Source organism: Mizuhopecten yessoensis, unplaced genomic scaffold, assembly GCF_002113885.1.
Source record: "Mizuhopecten yessoensis strain PY_sf001 unplaced genomic scaffold, ASM211388v2 scaffold11123, whole genome shotgun sequence".
In the NCBI taxonomy this organism is placed as follows: domain Eukaryota; kingdom Metazoa; phylum Mollusca; class Bivalvia; order Pectinida; family Pectinidae; genus Mizuhopecten; species Mizuhopecten yessoensis.
Genome location: NW_018408891.1, coordinates 458,598 through 480,690, shown reverse-complemented (window position 1 = coordinate 480,690; position 22,093 = coordinate 458,598). Strand labels below are relative to the sequence as shown.

General features: G+C 36.1%; 2 non-coding genes across 2 annotated transcripts; both read right to left on the bottom strand.

Moving 5' to 3' along the window:
• Positions 1-15,224: 15,224 nt before the first annotated feature.
• On the bottom strand, positions 15,225-15,310 carry Trnay-gua. Its single transcript is given in 2 exon segments — positions 15,225-15,260; positions 15,274-15,310. It is a non-coding gene; the product is annotated as a tRNA-Tyr (tRNA).
• A 918-nt stretch (positions 15,311-16,228) lies between these two features.
• Positions 16,229-16,321, bottom strand: Trnay-gua. The gene is made up of 2 exons: positions 16,285-16,321; positions 16,229-16,264 (listed from the first exon to the last, which is right to left on the bottom strand). It is a non-coding gene; the product is annotated as a tRNA-Tyr (tRNA).
• Between the last annotated feature and the right edge of the window lie 5,772 nt (positions 16,322-22,093).

The window sequence follows — 22,093 nt, the reverse complement described above, 5'->3', positions numbered from 1 at the left end:
CTCACTGTAAAACGTAACGTGTCCTATATACTTCGTACACGTATAGTACATAATGTATACGTAGACCGTATGGATGTAATGTACCTCACACGTCTGTTTTATTAAGAAAGACCATGAGAAGGAATCACGTCACGTGTCCTGACATAAGCCATAAGGAAATAACACGCCACGTGCTCTATACATAAACCAGGATGATATAACACGTCACGTGTCCCAAACATAGACCAGGATGATATAACACGTCACGTGTCCTATAAATAAACCAGGAGGATATAACACGTCACGTGTCCCAAACATAAACCAGGAGGATATAACACGGCATGTGTCCTTTAAATAAACAAGGAGGATATAACACGTAACGTGTCCTAAACCAAGACGATATGACACGTCACGTGCACGTGTCCTGACATAAGCCATAAGGATATAACCCGCCACGTGCCCTATACATAAACCAGGATGATGTAACACGTCACGTGTCCTGAACATAAACCAGGAGGATATAACACGTCACGTGTCCTATACATAAACCAGGAGGATATAACACGTGACGTGTCCTACATGTATAAATAAACCAGGAGGATATAACACGTCAAGTGCACGTGTCCTGACATAAGCCATAAGGATATAACCCGCCACGTGCCCTATACATAAACCAGGATGAAATAACACGTCACGTGTCCTAAACATTAACCAGGAGGATATAACACGTCACGTGTCCTATACATAAACCATGAGGATATAAAACGTCACGTGTCCTAAACATTAACCAGGAGGATATAACACGTCACGTGTTCTATACATAAACCATGAGGATATAAAACGTCACGTGTCCTAAGCATAAACCAGGAGGATGTAACACGTCACGTGTCCTATACATAAACCAGGGGGATATAACCTGCCATGTGTCCTATACATAAACCAGGAGGATATAACACGTCACGTGTCCTTTACATAAACCAGGATGATATAAAACGTCACGTGTCCTATACAAAGACCATGGTGAGGTAACACGTCACATGTCCTATACATAAACCAGGATGATATAAAACGTCACGTGTCCTATACATAAACCATGAGGATATAAAACGTCACGTGTCCTATACTAAGTAAATAGAACATGGTGAGGTAACACGCCACATTTCCTGACAAAAACCATGAGGATATGCATGTAAAACGTCAAGTGTTCTGATACAATCTATGAGGAAAAATAACACACTACGTGTCCTGTTATAAACCATGAAGGAGTAACACGTCACGTGTCATTTACGTTGACCATCGGGAAGTTACACGTCACGTGTCCTGTTATAATCTATGAGGGGGTAACGCGTCACGAGTCAATAACGTAAACCATGAGGATATACCACGCCACGTGTCCTGCTATGAACCATGATGATCAAACACGTCACGTGTCCTGTTATAAACCATGAGGATAAAACGTGTCACGGTCCTGCCATAAACCATGAGGCCGCAACACTTCACGTGTCCTGCTATGAACCATGAGGATAAAACGCGTGTCCTGACATATACCATGAGGATATAACACGTCACTTGTCATGGTATGAATCATGATGATATAGCAGGTCACGTCTCCTGACATAAACCATAAAGAGATAACACGTCATGTGTACCTTTAGATAAATATTTTGGATGTAACAAGTCACGTGATTCATAGAATGTAACACTGCACATGGTCTTATAAATAAATCATGTGGACGAGACACGGTACGCGTCCTATAGATACATATATTTATCGTTTGTATATTGTATCGTGGTTCATATAAGAACAATGTAGATGTAAAAAGCCCCGGTCTGTCTTCGACATAGACTATGATGCCTCGAAAAATAGTAGTTAGTCTCGAGGGCCTGGGATAAATAAACTAGGCACGTTGGCTGACTATAAGTCGGTGGCCGGGAAGAGTGGCGTTAACACCAGACGTTGTGGTCACTGGACATTTTAACAGAACGTTACTTTGGTGTGGTGAGCAGAGTTGTTTGAATATCATACAAATACTCGCCATATTAGATTCAGTACATACAATATAGATAGGTTTCATTCTCGATGATATGCAAAAGAAATTAACCATTTAAAGGATAGGATTATTGGATGTCCATACTTGTGGGCCTCATTATGTTTTGACGCAAAAGTTTTACATCACAGTGTCACGTTAAGGGTATAGTGGAACGGCCGTTTGAGCTCCAAATACGTCCATTCAATTAAAGTGCGGAGATTATAACGGTTATTTCATTACATTAACGTTATTGGCCCTCGGGCAGCCCTACATTACCCTCGGACAGCCCTGCTTTGCTCTCTAATTTGATGTTTGAGATGTGCAAAATATAAACCCTCTTTTTTAAACACTTAAACACAAAATCGTCGGTATCTCAGTCGACTGGAGAGTATAAGTGTGTATAGTTTTTTCGAACCATTTCGGCAATACCTATATTATTGTTCTTCTTTTATATGATAAGTCATGGAAAACGTTTTATATATCAACCTCGCTCGTGCCGAGACGGACGATTCTGTTGTCGTGAAATGTTGAGCTTACTGACGAGATTGATGTCGATGAAGTTATTTTATATGATAAACATATTTTAAAAAAATGAAGCAAAAGATAATGAATCTTTCTACATTGAACTAAACGGGATTCTGTACCAAGCGAGATAACTCTTGTATCACTTTATTTTTCATTTATCTCAATGATATTTGAAATAACGTTTTAAATAACCCTTTGGAAACTTATCAAAAGAACTCACACAGAAAAAAAACAAAGCAATGCAATCGTCAGTAATTTTTTTGTGAGCAAAGAAATACAAGTTGAAAACGATAAATAATGATGTTGACTTCTTTGTAACAATTAAGCTACATGCATAACCTGATAGATGTAAAGACTTAATTACACTAGGAGAACACTACACCCTTTTAACATACACTGTGGCTATACTAGATCAATTAACCTCAAATCCTCTGTTTCCAGTCGTTTTATACAGGAGAGACAGCGTCATGCGTTTCACAACATAAATGACGTGTTTGTTTTGTCACGGGAGATAACTCCGTAATGCCTATACATGCGCACTTTTATTTTGTATGTCGTACGGAATGAAATACCGGAGTAGTGCGATATGCATCTGCCATGCTTTGTCCTGTCGCCACTTGCATTATGGAGATAAGGCTACGAACACAAGTTGTTGAGCGTTATTTACAAGGCCAAACCCCTACATGGCGTTAGACTGATCCTGGAAAGTCGTTAGAAATATACGTACTAATGAACGGAGTGTTTAACGTGCATGTCGGTAGAAACTTAAATCAGTTATATCTGTATCAATATAATTGTATTTAATATCAAAACCTTTGTGTAACCGATTGGCGTTACTACCCTTTATACTGTTCATACAATGATTTCGTGTGAGAGATTTTGGTGATTCCAGCTTTTGGAGAATTTCCATTCCTTGTGTGAGATTTTACAATTTATACGCGGGAAATTTATCAATCCATGTGGGTGAGATTATTCAATTATTACGCGGAATTCTTCAAATCCTTACGCGGAAGGTTTAACAGTCCATGTGTGTGAGATTCTTCAAACCCCGTGTGTGTGATTTTACAATCCTTGTGTGTGAGATTTAGCAATCCTCGTGTGTGATATTTTACAATCCTGGAGTGTGAGATTTTACAATCCTTGTCTGTGAGATTTAACAATCCTTGTGTGTGAGATTTTACAATCCTTGTGTGTGATTTTTTACAATCCTTGTATGTGATTTTTTACAATCCTTGTATGTGATTTTTTACAATCCTTGTATGTGATTTTTTGCAATCCTTGTGTAAGAGATTTTATAATCCTTGTGAAAGAGATTTTACAATCCTTGTGGAAGATATTTTATAATCTATGTGTTAGATTTTACAACCCCTGTGTGAGAGATTTTACAATCCTTGTGGAAGAGATTTTATAATCTATGTGTTAGATTTTACAATCCCTGTGTGAGAGATTTTACAATCCTTGTGTAAGAGATTTTATAATCCTTGTGAAAGAGATTTTACAATCCTTGTGTGTGAGATTTAACAACCCTTGTGTGTGAGATTTTACAATCCTTGTGTGTGAGATTTTACAATCCTTGTGTAAGAGATTTTACAATCCTTGTGTGCGAGATTTTACAATCCTTGTGTGTGAGATTTACAATCCTTGTGTGTGAGATTTTACAATCCTTGTGTGTGAGATTTTATAATCCGTACGGTGGAGATTTTATAATCCGTATGGTGGAGATTTTACAATCCTTTGTGTGAGATTTTACAATCCTTACGCGGTATATTCTACAGATGTTACAATCCATGAGTGGGATATTTAACGATCCTTTTGTATGCTATTTTACATGTGCAATGCACGTGTTTTAGATTTTACAATTTTTCTTTTTGAAATTTTACAATGCCTGTGAGGTGTGTTTAACAATCCATATGTGTTATCCTTGTGTGGGAGATTTTGCATCATTTGTGAGTTAGATTTTGTTAGAAAATTTACAATCCTTACAAAAGAGATTTTAATAATTTAGTGTTTGTAATTATGCGGTTATAAACCTCACACTATATATACACGCTTTGTTTGTGAAATGCTTGACAACAGTAGTCAACTGTACGCTACAAATGCATTTTAAAATTCCCCTGGAGACTATGAATTAATTAGATTTAAAATCCAAAAGAAAATGCACATCGTCAGAGCCAAGCGAGTAGGAGTATTTTAAACGAAGACGTCTTAGTCCAAGGCTGCATGATTGGAGAACCATTACGAAGGTACACATAATTTAAGTAAGACTGTCACTTAGGTAAGTTTTATATCAATTAAGTTATGAAAGTTATACGGAACCTAGCCATAACTTGTGTACAAATTAGTAACCAGCCATGCCAACAAATCTTACCGTTTTTCATCGATGCATCATAAATTGAAAAGTTTAGACTTAGACTTTAACGTGATTTAACGGGAAATCTTGCATAACCACAACATCTGATGGGAATGACAACGAACACATAAATATACATGTAATATATAAACTTTATTTATTTTAAATAATTATGAAACAAGTTATTTCAACTTATATTTATCATTCTTGTTCGCCCGGATATTAGCGCGTGAGGGGTATTATTGGGGGATAGATTAACTTCAACATTTATCGATTTTCAGTTCGGGGTTTATTACTTTTTATACGATTTGGTATTTTATTTTGTAAATGATTAATGTAATATATTATGCTTGTGGTCGGTACGGATTTACTTTCGTCATTAAATAGGTTATCAAATGACCATTTTCATATCCTACCCCTTAACAACTCGAAACCTCGATATCAACCCGAGGGGCCATAGGCTCGAGGGCTGGAAAGGATCGAGGGTTGATGCCAGCTCCTTCAGCACACACGAATGGAAACGCTATCGAATGCTGTAGGCCTCTTACCGATCGGAACTCAAGGGACTTGGAGAAAATATCCACTACAGCATTTGTAAGTATGGCTTAACGCATTGAACAATGCAAATGGGATTATCGTACAGTTCAATTTGTATGTAACAATGAAAAAGTCTTATACCAGTTATATAGGCGTAGACATTTGAAGAACCTTCCGTGTAGACATATTAACCGAGTTTAAAACAGTATTGACGTCACGTATAGAGGAACTGTCTAGAGATCCTGTTAATGCCGTCTTTGATTTGTGATGACGTCTGTGTGTCCGTGTGTTGTTTTTCGTAACTCGCTCGTTTTCCTTGCATTTGTGTTCAGTTAAATGTAGTGACATGTACTTATGGATCGCCCTTTCTATGTAATACTTGGATTTATCAATTGCTGGAAAACAAGGCATTCTCAAGAGGTAAGCTTTGTGACCCTTATTTTCACTTTTTGTCATTTTCTGTTTATGTTTTTTTCTTCTAAATTTGGATAATTATCTATATATGATAATCAACTTGTTTTTGTGACATTTTTGTTTTCAATTAACGGCAGGACTAAAGGGTGACATCTTAAGTGTAGTGAAGCCTAATAATATTGTTTTCCCCTGATGTTTATCGCAAAATGACCTAGCCGTTATATAGCGGGAGGTCTTTATGGCGCCATCTTCAATTTCACGAACCACGTGATTGCTGTTAGATTAATTTTCCGGCATGATCCAAAAAGAAACCAAAAACAAAACCCCACAGATAACCTATTAAACTAAGCTCTCTTTTTGGCCGAGATGGAATTGCGCTGGGGTCCTAATGTGGAAAGAAACCAGAGAATCCATTGGAAGCCCACGTTGTTGAGCCGGCGACCCAATACTTCTCACTTCCGAACCAGAAGTGGAACCATGATCTAACGCGCTATCTAATGCCCCACCGACCCCCAATTTACCATCAGTATTGGCATTGTGGTAGGTTTATCTTAAATCAAATCGATATGTTTTGACACAAGTTTACAATAATTTAATAATTCAAAGGAAAAGAAGAAAACTATATACTACTTTGTAATAGTTAGTGTTCCATTTAGTAACAAAGAAACAAAACAAAAAGTACGCGTGCGTGTTAATGTAATTAATGTTGCCTGAATAACGCTTTGGGCTACTTCTGCTCCCCCCTGTAAACTTCATTTATTTTACAACAATTTTGAAACAAGTTTTTACAACTTATATTAATAATCTTGTTGCGCGCGGGGGATGTTAATGTGGGAGGTAACCGAAGTACCCAGAGAAAACCCACGTGATCGGGCAGGTGACCCCGTTCCTTATCACGTCCGATCGGGGAATCGAACACCGGTAAAAGGCAAGTGCGCTCTTACCCCCATACAGTATCCACCGATAGCGCCACCTGTTGGTGTAAACGTACAAAAGAGAAAATAACAACATCCCATTTACACAGGTGTAAGCGAACGGTTACAGATAAACAAACCACGTGACTTTCGACATGTACTTACTAGTATATCTTGCGTCTATAAGTTCAATGTACATTGTATTGGAAAATGATTACCTTTTAAACTGGCTATGAACTCACAACATACTTGTAAATCTCTCATAGAATGGTCAATCCCTTTTGGAAACCTATCTATAGATCTACCCGTTCTACTGTTTTTATTGATCTGTGTTTTTCTATATTACTATACAGTGTTTTTAATCAGATTATCAATTTATGGCTTAATCCCAGTGCTTCATGATGGTACATGTATATTTTTTGTTTGAATATTTCTACAACATTTCGTGTTTCGACAGTAAATATTTAACTACAGTATAATCTGCAGTGCTGATGTGCTTCGCTACAATCTCGTCAATGAACTGAAAATGTTTTACATATTATTTTCACAATTCCTGTTACAGATACTCAGATTTACACTATACAGTTCACGTTTACAAATCTGATATTTAGTAAGTATCCAAGTAATCTCATTAAGAAAGTGTTTTTTTCACATGTTCAATGCACGTGTTATCTGTTTAAATATTGCAATGATTTTTTATTTATTGTTTTCATTTCAGGGAAAGTGACATTCTAATAAAATGCACGGAAGCAGACCGGATCGCAAGGATAACGCACGTCTTTGCCGCCTGGAATACATTGCCGATTATTCTACTAATAACCACCTTATAACGCCAGACGCGAAACAGCGGAACATTTGATCAGACCCATAAACGTTTGAAAAGAAGAGGATAGCTTTGGTCAAATTCTGAGTTCTGTTAATTCTAGTTACATGATTAGCCTATTTCGTCTAGATTATACTGAATCAATACACAACGTTAGCAGAGATCAAAGGTCACTGGATTATTTCTTTGATGTGCTTGAATTTAAATCTTTTATGTTATTCATAGTTACGTTTTGTAGTAGGTTATCTACCTTTAATCCGGATTTGTGTGTGTGTTGCCGGCTCGATGTTTAGAAGGATTGTACTCAGTGGCCATTCCTGTGCGTGACGGGTTTATTAAACTGAAATGCACCCTGAACAATGTGAACTGCACTGTGCAGCCAGTTTGAGACGTTCGGTAATTGGTGTGAGATTTTTAAATATGCGCGGCTCAATGTACTGTTTACTCGTACGATTCATCAGAGCTGAAAATCAAACCAATACTTTTGAAAAGACCGATGATTATTGCAATACAACGTTATGATCTCCACAAGTGTGAAAAAATAACTTCTCAAAGTGGTCGACTGAAGTGAGTAATGTTTATAAATATGGTGCTATGAGCTAAAACAACACGAACTAAAGATATCGTCACCAATATCAATATAAGTTTGTTTAGAATAAAAGACTGAAATGTGTTTCAAGAATATGAGTTTCTTCTTACGTCTGGAAACTAAGCTATTTTTATATTGAGATATCGAGGAAACACGCCTTTAACATGGCGGCATGGAAAACTGTGAGAAATGTGCATACAGCGGTCAAACCGATCAAAGCCAAGGTCAAACCCGCCAAAAAGGACGAGTTTGAGGAGTACCTGCAGGAACTTAAGGTAATAATGTTACTCTCATCTTATGACAAATGTTGGCAATTAATGATAACTGTGAGATAGTGTGATTTACAAACCAGGTATTTTCAGGTAAAGTCTCGTGGGAGATTTGGGCATTGCGTTGGATGTGGATGTTAAGGGGTCGAAGACATATAACATGTCCTATATGTAGACTAAGTGGATGTCACATGTCACGTTTCCTATATTTAGACAAAGTGGATATCAAATGTCACTTGTACTATATACAGTATATACCATGAGGATGTCACATGTTACGTGTACTATACATAGACTATGTGGATGTCACGTGTATTATACATAGACTATGTTGATATCACATGTCACTTGTACTGTATACAGTATATACCACGAGGATATCACGTGTCACATGCCCTATACATTGACTATGTGGATGTCACATGTCACATGCCCTATATACAGTATATACCATGAGGATGGCATATGTCACGTGTATTATACATAGACTATGTGGATGTCACGGATCACGAGCCCTATACAAAGACTATGTGGATGTCACATGTCACATGCCCCATATACAGTATATACCATGAGGATGTCACATGTTACGTGTACTATACATAGACTATGTGGATGTCACGTGTATTATACATAGACTATGTTGATATCACATGTCACTTGTACTGTATACAGTATATACCACGAGGATATCACGTGTCACATGCCCTATACATTGACTATGTGCATGTCACATGTCACATGCCCTATATACAGTATATACCATGAGGATGTCACATGTCACGTGCCCTATACATAGACTACGTGGATGACAAATGTCACGTGTACTATACATAGACTTTGTGGATGTCACATGTTACGTTCCCTATATATAGACAATGTCGATGTCACATGTCATGTGTTCTATACATAGACCATATGGATGTCACATGCCACACGCCCTATATACAGTATATACCATGAGGATGACACATGTCACGTGTACTATAAAAAGACTATGTTGATGTCACATATCACGTGCCCTATACATAGACTATGTGGATGACAAATGTCACGTGTACTATACATAGACTTTATGGATGTCACATATCACGTGTCCTATACATGGACTATGTGGATGTCCCATGTCACGTTCCCTATACAAAGACTCTGTGTATGTCACATGTCACGTGCCCTATACATAGACTATGTGGATGTCCCATGTCACGTGCCCTATACAAAGACTCTGTGTATGTCACATGTCACGTGCCCTATACATAGACTATGTGGATGTCCCATGTCACGTGTCCTATACAAAGACTCTGTGTATGTCAAATGTCACGTTCCCTATACATAGACTATGTGGATGTCACATACATGTCATGTGCCCTATACATAGACTATGTGGATGTCACATATCACGTGTCCTAAACAAAGACTCTGTGTATGTCACATGTCACGTGTCCTAAACAAAGAATATGTGGATGTCACATGTCACGTGTACTATACATAGACTATGTGGAAGTCACATGTAATGTATACTATACATAGACAATGTGGATATCGCATGTCACGTGTAATATATATAGACCATGTGGATGTCACATGTCACGTGTCCTATACATAGACCATGTGGATGTCACATGTCACGTGTCCTAAACAAAGAATATGTGGATGTCACATGTCACGTGTACTATATGTACAAAGACTATGTGGATGTCACATGTCACATGTACTATACATAGACCATGCTACAGTACACGCAAAACATTTATTTTGTATTGCTTAAGCTGTCTTAGAATATGTTTTTTGATACATTTTATTGCTTGAGCTGTCGTAGAATATGGTTTTTGATACACTATATTGCTTTAGCTGTCTTAGAATATGGTCTTTGATACACTTTAATGCTTAAGCTGTCTTAGAATATGGTTTTTGATACACCATATTGCTTTAGCTGTCGTAGAATATGTTTTTTAATACACTATATTGCTTTAGCTGTCTTAGAATATGGTTTTTGATACACTATATTGCTTTAGCTGTCTTAGAATATGGTTTTTGATACATTATATTGCTTTAGCTGTCTTAGAATATGGTCTGTTATACACTATATTGCTTTAGCTGTCTTAGAATATGGTTTTTGATGCACGATATTGCTTTAGCTGTTATAGAATATGGTCTGTGATACACTATATTGCTTGAGCCGTCTACGAATATGGTCTTTGATACACTATATTGCTTTAGCTGTCTTAGAATATGGTTTTTGATACACCATATTGCTTTAGCTGTCGTATAATATGGTTTTGGATACACAATATTGCTTTAGCTGTCGTAGAATAGGGTCTTCGATACACCATATTGCTTTAGCTGTCGTAGAAGATAGTCTTCGAAAAACTATATTGCTTTAGCTGTCGTATTATATGGTTTTTGATACACCATATTGCTTAAGCTGTCGTAGAATAGGGTCTTCGATACACCATATCGCTTTAGCTGTCGTAGAATATGGTCTTCGAAAAAGTATATTGCTTTAGCTGTCGTAGAATATGGTCTTCGATACACCATATCGCTTTAGCTGTCGTAGAATATGGTCTTCGAAAAACTATATTGCTTTAGCTGTCGTAGAATATGGTTTTTGGTGCACCATATTGCTTTAGCTGTCGTAGAATATGATTTTTGATGCTCCATATTGCTTTAGCTGTCGTAGAATTTAGTCTTCGAAAAACTATATTGCTTTGCTGTCTTAGAATATGGTCTTCGATACACCATATTGCTTTAGCTGTCGTAGAATTTAGTCTTCGAAAAACTATATTGCTTTAGCTGTCGTAGAATATGGTTTTTGGTGCACCATATTGCTTTAGCTGTCGTAGAATATGATTTTTGATGCACCATATTGCTTTAGCTGTCGTAGAATATGGTTTTTGATGCACCATATTGCTTTATCTGTCGTAGAATATGGTTTTTGATGCACCATATTGCTTTAGCTGTCGTAGAATATGGTCTTTACTTTAATGTTCTAATGTCAGTTGTACATTGTCTCTTTACATTTAAAGATTAATGATAAATTACTTATATTCAAATGTACACGTATATTGACTTTAATACATTAGTATTATACAAAATATGCACTATTATTCAATTATAGCCTTTGCCTGAGGTACCGGTAGATACCTGGATTTATCAACCCGAGAAAAGAAATATTAACCGAGGACGCAGTCCGAGGTCAATATATCTTTCCTCGTTTCGATACATCCAGGTATTAACCGAAGTTAAAGGCTACAATCGAATAATAGTGCCTATATTGTATAATATCATATTTTATTAAATTATTTTACAAAACAGTAATGTAAGCAATCTGGAAAAAAAAACACAACAAAAAAACTTCGGAAGTTTTGAGACACGTCATACTTGTATTTTTAGAAACACCCATTCCTTCAACAAAAATCACCCGCTCCAAGTAAACATCGGTTTTTTATCGGTGGGCACGTGATGCACTTCTGGCCATTCGCTTGTCGGAAATAATATGAAAACATAATAAACTACTTTATCCTCAGAGGTATATCGACTTTTATAAAACGATATTGATGCCTTATTTCTCCAGACGTATAATGTCTTTACATATCACGACAGGTTTACATTATGAGTGTTATCTCGTGGTTCTGATCTGCACGGTAATGTTACACTGATTAAAAAATATGATGTTTTCATCAAAATTTTAATCAATTATTCATAGAATGTAAATTCCTCATTATTTGACATTGTTCATTTGCACTCTCTCAGTGCAGGGTACCAAGTGTTATTTGATATTCCTGATTACATTGCACATTGATTGCCGAGGAATAACCATTCGGTTGTGCATGTATTTCATTGTTTCGTTGCACTTTTACAAACACAGTTTATCACATTTGTCAGTAAATGGATTGAAATGTTTTGTATTAGCATGGATTGTCAATATGCTGCCTAGATTGAGTTCAACATTTACGTTGACTATGAGTTAATAATTTTCGATTCAGAGATTAATGGAACAAGCGCCGGTTGATTCCGGTTAAAAAAAAAGGAAAATAAGTGAGAGACAGAAGGCAAATGTCCATTGATTATATGAGCTAGTATGCATGTGGTGTCTTCAAAAGGACTATGTCTTATGTCTAGAATAAATCACTTGAGCTTTCTTTAGCTGTGCGACTTATCAATATACATATACCATTATAGTGGCAAACACACCAACAATACAACACAGAATGAAGCGAATATATTTACACTTTTTTTTACATTAAACTCATTATTCATTAAGCCATGGTCTTTCTGAATTAAATAGCTGCGCATAAATATATTAAAAAATTAAAATGATTTATCAGATTTGCTTACTAGTACACAAGCATTGTAATAGGTCGAAGACAGATGCTATTTTTTCCAATCATTCTTTTATATACATCTACACCTAAATATCTCTCACTCCATCATCTTTAATTGGTGTCAAAACGACCATGTGGTTTTACACGAGTACATCCTATAAACAGGTGTTATATTACACGTCGTGTGTTAGTATTCTGCTGGTAGATTTTGTCAGTCCCCGGGGTTTGCTGTTACCTTAGTAGCCATAGTAATCACTGTGGAATAGTGACATGGTTCATAATATATCAAAATTAATTTAGTTTTGATTTGAAATCAACCAGGAACCCACTATATTTTTTTTTTAAATTTAGGTGCTTTATGCACCTTCCCGTTTTGTTTCAACAGTTGTTAACAATAATTTTCATTTTATAATTTAGGTCTCTAGCATCACTGATGAGTCCTAGAAATACTCAACAGCTACATGGATCAGTGTTATTCATTTTTTGCAAATTGTATCTATTAACAAATTATAAATGTGCACTTTCCTGTGTTTGTGTTACGTTCTTGTCTTATATAGATTACGTATCATTGTCAGAGTAGTACGTATACACCAGCTTTGTCGTATGCATAAGTTCACCTATGATTCTTCTTCTTTAAAAATAGAACCGTTGATCATACCTGCCTTTGGGGTAAATATCACGCCATTATCTTGTTTTATTTAAACCCGGATCTTTGTGTTCTTTGTCGTGGATTAGTGGTCATATTATTATGCACGCATGAGTAGATCTGATGATTGTTATTGACGTGGGGACGGTCTATCTTTTGACTCCAAAATACATTGTTTGTGTATTGTTGACAACAACATTCACGGTTGATATATAGTGACAGTTAGGAAGGTAAATGGGGTGGTCTATTTTTCAATTGTCCCGGCCTCACGATTTACAGGGAGTTTTGACATTGACGTGTCAAAAGAAAATGTCTTTCTTCTTAATGATTGAATCAGGATGTTCATGTCATAATTTTTAATTAAATTACTCAATTCATATGACGCTTAATCTTTAAATTTGGACTACCGTTAAAACGAACATACAGCTGAACTTCGTTAACTTTGAAGGTTTTCGACTTTTCATTTTAAACCCTATTCTAGAAACATGATGTAAATGTAAGTGTCTATACGTGCTGTTAGATTAGAATACCAAAAAGATGCAAGATAGCTTGAGATTTAAGAAACGCTGAAGTCGGTTTTAGAGAGTCCTGAAATAATCAAAACAACACATAAAACTGTTAATTCCTTACAGTTGTCCACAATCCTGAAATCTACCGGTTCTTGCATTTATGATCGACATGCTTCTTATAAAAACACGATTTTACGAATTTTAGCGACAATTTAGATTAATTAAACATCAATTTCTGGTGTATTTTATTACGATCAGTTTGACGCACATGTACGACTGCATCGTCGATGAACAGCTTTAACTTTTACAATATACATGTATATCGTTTCTTAATCAATTGTCATAGACGAAAATTACAATATACTCCCACAGAGGTTTCCTCTATTGACGATTTAATTCATATCAGGGTGCACAGCAGGTCATTTGCTCTCAAAATCTCAAACACGGGTCCACAAACGTTCTGGCAAGTTGGACTTCATTATATACAAAGGAATGAGCTGTTTGCTAGCAATAAGATAAATAAACATCTGGTAATTGATTCAACTTTGATGACATAACAAAATAAGAATTTAATTTCGTCAATGCATACAAATATTTTAATGATGTTAAAAAATAAACTCCTTGCGTGTGTCATGTCAGATATGTGGACGATAGACATTGAACTACTGAAATTCGATTTAATTCGTATTAGCAGTGTACATAAATCGAGACCCTGATATAAAATTAAACCTCTTTTGACAGAACAAGAAAGCATTAAGCTGATTTAAAACCAACTAACTTCAACAAAGTCTTCACTATGAAATCTGATTTGACAAGTTAGAAAAGATAAAATCTTTTTTATTTGAAAACACACTATGACTTTCTTGATATTAGTCCTTAATCAAGTGTATTATCCTTTCTATTTGAGAATCAATCGAAACCTTCCTTGTCATATTCGGACTTGCCACCATTTCTGTACCGCTGTCTCTCATCTCCGTGGGGGAATCTTGCATGCTCACATTTTCAAGGTTTAGCTGTTTTACTTATACTGTATGTGATGTGTCACGACAAATGAAAAAGAAACTCTAAAATAAACTTTTCATAGACGTCAAAGCTATTTGATTGCATAATCTTATTTCACTAGATACTGTTGTATAGAGAATGATTTTCATAGTAGTGTAGATTTCAATGAAATCCCGTTTAAACATCAAAAGTTGAAAACTTTAAAAGAAACACACGCAAAAATAAGTACCCACAAAAAAGTATTAATCGCGAAATTTATATCTCGCGAAAGAAAGTATTCGCGATAAGCAATGTTAAAAGTGAAACAAAAAATCCCGCGAGCCGGAGTCGAACCAGCGACCTAAGGATATCTATCGTAACACTACAGTCCTCCGCTCTACCAACTGAGCTATCACGGGATATCCATTTCTGATAAGATTGTGTGCCGATTACAGCGACCGTTTATAGTAAATGTGGAACAGGTCGAATAAAAATCAATAAAGATTTGGAATTATACATCTGTCTGTATATGACAAGTAAATGTATGGATTCGTTTCAATAACTCCCCCTCCTAATGTGCTTTCCTTTGTATTTTATATATTGGACAAGGAAATAATTTCAACGGTGTACGAAGTGTCGAAAAACTTCCCTGTACGAAATACCAACATTAAGTGGTATCCTACAGCCATATGTCTGTGAGGATTCAATGTTACATGGTAGCTTATCGTATATATGTATTGCTTAAATTACCCATATAAATACATGGATATAGTCTCGAGATTAAATTTTGTGGATTTTTGTTATCAAAGATATACAAATGTAAACGAAATTTAGTGTCCCACGAAAATTTATGATTTTACAGTAGTCGAAAGGTGCCATACCCTCTATACAACGTATCATCCCTGTACTCGCTTTACATGCCCTTTATTGTACCTACTCCTCTTTATCAGAACCTTTCGGAATATCTCTGCAGTGATATATGTACGAAAAAGAATCCGATATAATTTTTTCCGATACCCAACCATCATACCGATACGGCAATATCACACTCATCATCCAACATCGACCCCCAGATTGTGATATCTGTATGATATCTGTATGATATATATTCTTTCTCTTGATACTTTTTGATCACATTTCGAAAAATTTTACAAATGTATGTGACCAATGCATTGTGCCTTTATCTGTAATCTAAACTATCGTGATTTTACCACATATAATTGTTACATTTAAACCTTATGTTATGGAATGTTTAATTAGTTTCCATTTGATATTTATGAAACATGTTCAGCAGTTTTTATTAAAAGCTATATAAAAGTTAAAATAAAACAAAAAGCTCCCGCGAGCCGGAGTCGAACCAGCGACCTAAGGATATCTATCATACATTACAACACTACAGTCCTCCGCTCTACCAACTGAGCTATCACGGGATACTTATTATAATATAATAAAGATTACACAAAGATTACAGCGACATTACCTTATAAATGAACGAATAACAATAACTTTTTTGTATTATGCATCTGTCTTTATATGACAAGTAAATGTGTGGTTTGGTCATCAATAATTTCCCAAGTAACAGTGCCGACATTTGTGTCCTTTCTGGCATGGGACAAGGAAGTAACCCCTACAGTGTAGGAAGTGTGTCTAAAACTTTCGGAATTACTTCCTTCTCCCACACGCCGTTCTATCCTAAGAACTTGACAGACATCGATGATCTTTATCATATACAGAGCCAATACAATACATTTAGCCCATAACTGTGTCAGGCCAGTATCTTCCCGAATTCTTCTACGTCTTCGTTTATTGGGCTTGACATAAATTGTCGTAATTTTAATACCTCGATTGAAAAGTAATATAACTACATCTTATATTCAAATTAACTTTTACATCACAAAATGTTACATTATTTTCCATTTCATAAGAAATTTAGTCAAAATGGTTAGATGTAGTCAACAAAGTCGACCAGAAAAGAAACATTTAAATGAATTTCATTAATCTGCAATGAAATGGAAACAAAATCTAGGTCCCAGTCTACAAATATTGGTGCATCATAATCTTAAAAAAATGTCTTTTCTTAAAATCTTCGCTTTCTCGATGACGAGTTTATACCGGCCATCGATGCGTCTTCTTTTATATTATTTTTCTGACGTCACACCGCTTTGAGGTGTTGCTGATATAAATATCGTCAATATTACATGACGTGATATTCATTTGTGTGACGTATGTATTCACTGCAAAGTTATAAATAGCAAAACACATGCATTAGAATGCTCTTGAGAAAAGAAGGGAAGGGAATGTAAAATTGCCTTCCCCCTATTTCCTTTACATATTGTAAAGACACTGTTATGAATGTAATGTATCATATTGATAAATGGAAAGGGCTTAAAATGGATCATATGTTCTAATCATTTGGATTTGATATAAGATATTCTATAGGATTTGACATTTGGAAACCTACATGCTAGTGTGAAAGAGACAATATATAGTAAAGTTTCCATCACCAATTGACGGCATCACAAAATACTTTTGTCTAATCAGTATCAGTCAGTGTTATATCAAACCTAGATCAGTCACCGCTAACAGCGCTGGACACAGCCGGTCGCCTGGTCGCCAAAGGCGACCAAAACCTTGATTGGGCGAATAGAAATTGTCAAAAGATGGATGTTACTGGCCCAAAAATAAATCTTTGGGCGAGTACATTTTTATTCTCAAAATCGTAGGTTACTCCCATAAATTAACCACCCCAACTTCGGAATACCCATTTTCGGAAATCCAGTACTCACAAGAGTCTGGGTCACGCCGTTAAAACGTTCAAGTGCATCAGAATTGACACCGACGGTACCGGTTAACATGGCGGATGCAAACAAGGGCTTGGGATTTTTAAACAGAACCCCGTCAACGTCAACGGATACAAAGAAGCCGTCGAAGTATGAAAAGAAGTTAACTAAGGTATTTTTACAATTCGTAAGTTTTCTTAGCTGTAAGTGTACGTTACTATTTTATGTTGTTTGGTCTGCCGTATCACCAGTACTGGTTGACGCCGAATTGACATTAGATAGGCACGATAGGGTTATGTGTCGGGAGGGTTGAATTGAAGAATAAAAAACATCTATTTATATTGTTTTATTGGCATATTTTATTGCTCAACACTGAAAATAATCTTAGTAAAATATTTGGGCTACCAATATTCATTTTGGGCTTTGGAAAATTCCAGAGTCAATCCCCATACAAACACAATGGTTGAAGAGTCCTTGGTTATATATACCAAACAAAATTTACAAAATAGTCAGGAGCTGGAGTAGCTGGCGGTGGCTCAGTACCTCACTTCCGGTCCAGGCTTGGTGCTGCTATACGACTAGTGTTAGGTTAAGGTAAACATCAGGCCTAAGAGCTGTCTTATAAAACTAAGACTTTGACATTAAACACATATAGGATAGAGGGCTCCTTCTTTTCCCTGATTCCCCCTTCTATTCCTTTACTCCATACTTTATCCCTTTTACTCATTTTCCCGTCTTTTATTCGTCTGCCCAATCAGTCAATCAATCAGAGTCATTGGCGCTTAATACAACTTCGGATGAGGGAGGAAAGAGTTCGGTAATTGCAACGATGCGGCTAAGAGCAATGGGCCCTATGATATAATAAATCTAGACTTTGTAAGTTATTTGAGTTGAAACTAAACTTTTCATGAGGTTTACAAATGATGATATTGTGCCATAATGTTATTCTATGCTCAATATTATTAATCAGAAAAAATCCATATTAATATTGATATATCAGGTATCATGACACGTAACTGCAGATTTAATCATCCGTCAAAACCAAGTTGTTAATACACATTTACCACTCCGTACATGACACTGCTACTCAATTACTGTATTAAGTTCGGATGGTGCTAGAATGATGCTTGACGATACAGCTTTGTCATTTCATTTGGACTGTGAATGCCATCACAGTTCAATTAGTAGTACGAAACTAGTACGAATTTACAATAAGTCATAACTTCACAAAGGGACCAGTCGGTCCTGAAACGTTGCGACACGTTTAATACGTACATTGTTTGTGTAGAAAGTAAAATGTTGATACTGTAGTACGAATTTAATTATATAATGGATTGTCGACTCGCGATATGCAGACAGTTTTTATGTTGTATATAATGTTCATCATAATCACCTCCTATATCTTAATGTCGATGTCATAGATCCTTATATCTGTAAAAGTATGTCTGATTGGTCTGTACGACATCAGATATTTATTGAAATCTAGTAGTACTGCTTTTATAGGATTTTAATGTGATTTATTTTAATGTTTATTTGAATGGCGCATTATCCATGCGTTAATCTTTATCATTTCGTGCAGTGTTTGTAAATATAAAATGTGCATAGCAACATGGCCATTATGTTACAGATAGAAACCGAAATTCCTGGCATGGTGTGGGCATTTCATTTGAAATCTTTGATAAAACGGGTTAAAGATATTTAAAAACCAAGGATCTAGGGATGAAATGAAACGCACACAGTGATATGTTTAATCGGATGTGATAGGATTTGTAAACAAATTTACTGTTACTTTTTATCACTAGACATTACTAAAACGTTGAAGTTGTGTTCCAATATGACTTTCGTAGTCTACGTAATACTACTGTAAAGTTTACTTCACCTTGGGAAATAACCATAACAGATTCGTGTGACCTTTGTTTGGTAAAGAAGCCCGAAAAACGTACAGACACATTTTAGCCGTATCATTAAATTTGTTCGATACGGGTTGTTTAGCAGCTCAAAAACCACCAGACGCCGTTTGAAGTAATTGGAGATTACTAAAACAACTTATTGTGCTTCATTTTAGACTTATTGATCCACAAACTACACTGAAAAAAGTTGCAGATTTTTTTATATTTACTTTATACACTAACAGTGTTTCAAAAGTAGTTTTGAGTACGGGTATTTTATTGGAAATGTGTGGTTTATCATACCTTGAATACACAATATCTTTACAAACAACTCAGCGGATCTATTTCAGGCACATGCCGGTTACATGTGTTTTCCGGTAGACAGCCGGTGTTACGTAAGCGCGTTGTCTAAACAGACTGTATACAACGTACAAAGGTACCTTACGCCGGAAAGGATTACAACAGGAAAGTCGCCCTACTTCCGAGACAGTGTCGGGCAGATAGTGGACTGAGTCCTTGGTAACCGCCAGGGATATTGTCTCTCCGTTTGAAGTTAATATACAAGCGTGTACCTTATTGATTTTTAGGTACAAGTTCGTCGGTCGAAGCAGTAAATGGAATTCATTAATTCATAAATTTATGTAAATTAACATATGGAACAAATTACGTACTTTTTAGAAATATTTTTGGTGCACATTATTTTTATTTGTTTTGTACAATCAATATCTATAAAGATATTTGGAACATGAAAATGCTTTGTAAAACGTTCGCCAATGATATCGGATGTGATCTGCTAAGGTCACGAGAGAAAGGAACTTGCCTCGTAAATAACCCGTAATTAAGGCTATATGTAGGCGGTATGGTAATTCAAACCTATACTCCAATTGTATCACAAGTGGAGAGTGCGGGGTATCATTACGTAGAGTTACTACCATAGCTCGTCTCACAGTTGTCACTAAACAATACCACTTTAAATGTAATAGTTTTGAGAACAGATTTCGACAAAGGACAGGTTTAAGGCCTTCACGGAGTATATAATATTTGGAGCGGAATGTGTCGTATCGGGTGAGAAATATCCGGAGGGTACGATTATACATAAATTATCCCTGACAATTGGTGTTGATTTTCCTTATTAGCGGGACTTTTGATCACGATATGTAAGACAGGAACGAGTTGACAGTCGCCATACACGTCGAGGGACATACGCACAGCGATCGTGGATTCACCCAGTGAGTTTTACGAATTGTGATTTTGTTTTAGATAGGAAAAAACTAATTGGAAATTTGTCTGTGTTTATTCGGCAACACATGTTTAAGTATTGTGTGCTTGGAAACAGAGAAGTATATGTGTGTCAGAGTGGAAATGAAATCTTAGAAATCTTAGATTAACTAACGCATGATGTAACTGGTTTTATTCGAATTCTGATAACGATGGATCAGATATATAGAAACCGGAACAGTTTGTTTTGTCACTGTATTCGATTGTGAAAGTTTCACCAATGCCAGTATATATGGACATATTCGTTAATTTCTGCTAAACTCCACTGATCGACGCCCGTATCTGTTACAGTGCACCCTTACCTCGTACAATAGCCAATAATAGGGTTTGGCTCATTAAGGTGAAGACCTGGAACATCAACGGGTATATATATTGTGACACGTTGTGAAGCGATATCAATCGACGTAGCTAGCGTAACACTCAGCTGTGGCGTATAACAACATTTACACGCCATTTGTTGCCAAGACAACCACACTTTTTTAAAAGTCTCTGGTACCTGCTTTGCTTTAAAAAGCGAAGCGTATTCAATTCATGCGCTACATCTATTTTTATACACACATTGGTAACTATTGAGGTTTAAATACACACTGTACTTGTTTATTTTAAAATTATATAATATTAACATTGATAGAATTTTTTGAAATTAGATATACACAGATACATTTACTGCTTGAATTTGAAATTAAAATAAATGTTCATATATAGAACAGCTGATGATGCGATCAGATGATATGGCATTTAAAAGAATAACAATACCCGCTGATCACTGGACCGGATTACTTGTATCAGAAACCCGTATTGTCGGATCATGAGCGAAACCTGTGATTGTCCGAAGGAAAATGAAAGCTTTATCGATGAGCTTGCGGCGGCGGCTTACTATATGGTCGAGTGTTACAGTGGTACGGGAAACAATGGACTCAATTAGTCTTTCATCTCTGTTGGAACAATGAATCAATTCTTGGAATTCAATGGAGCTTCCTGATTACTAAGCCGTCTCTAAAACGCGCATCAATTGAAGTGATACAGAGGTGCTACGAACGTTTGGTTAACAGTGATGTTGTGTTCATTACTTGCTGATAATGGCGTCTTAAGTCTCCAGTAGCGTCTTGGATTGTTTTTAAAGAACAATAATTCTGAATAAGTTTGCTGTTATTTTGTAACTGGATATACATTTGTATACGTCAGAATGTAGTGCAGAGTATCATAGATAGGCAAGGAGAAACTGTATAAGTCATCAAACAGAGCTACACAACTA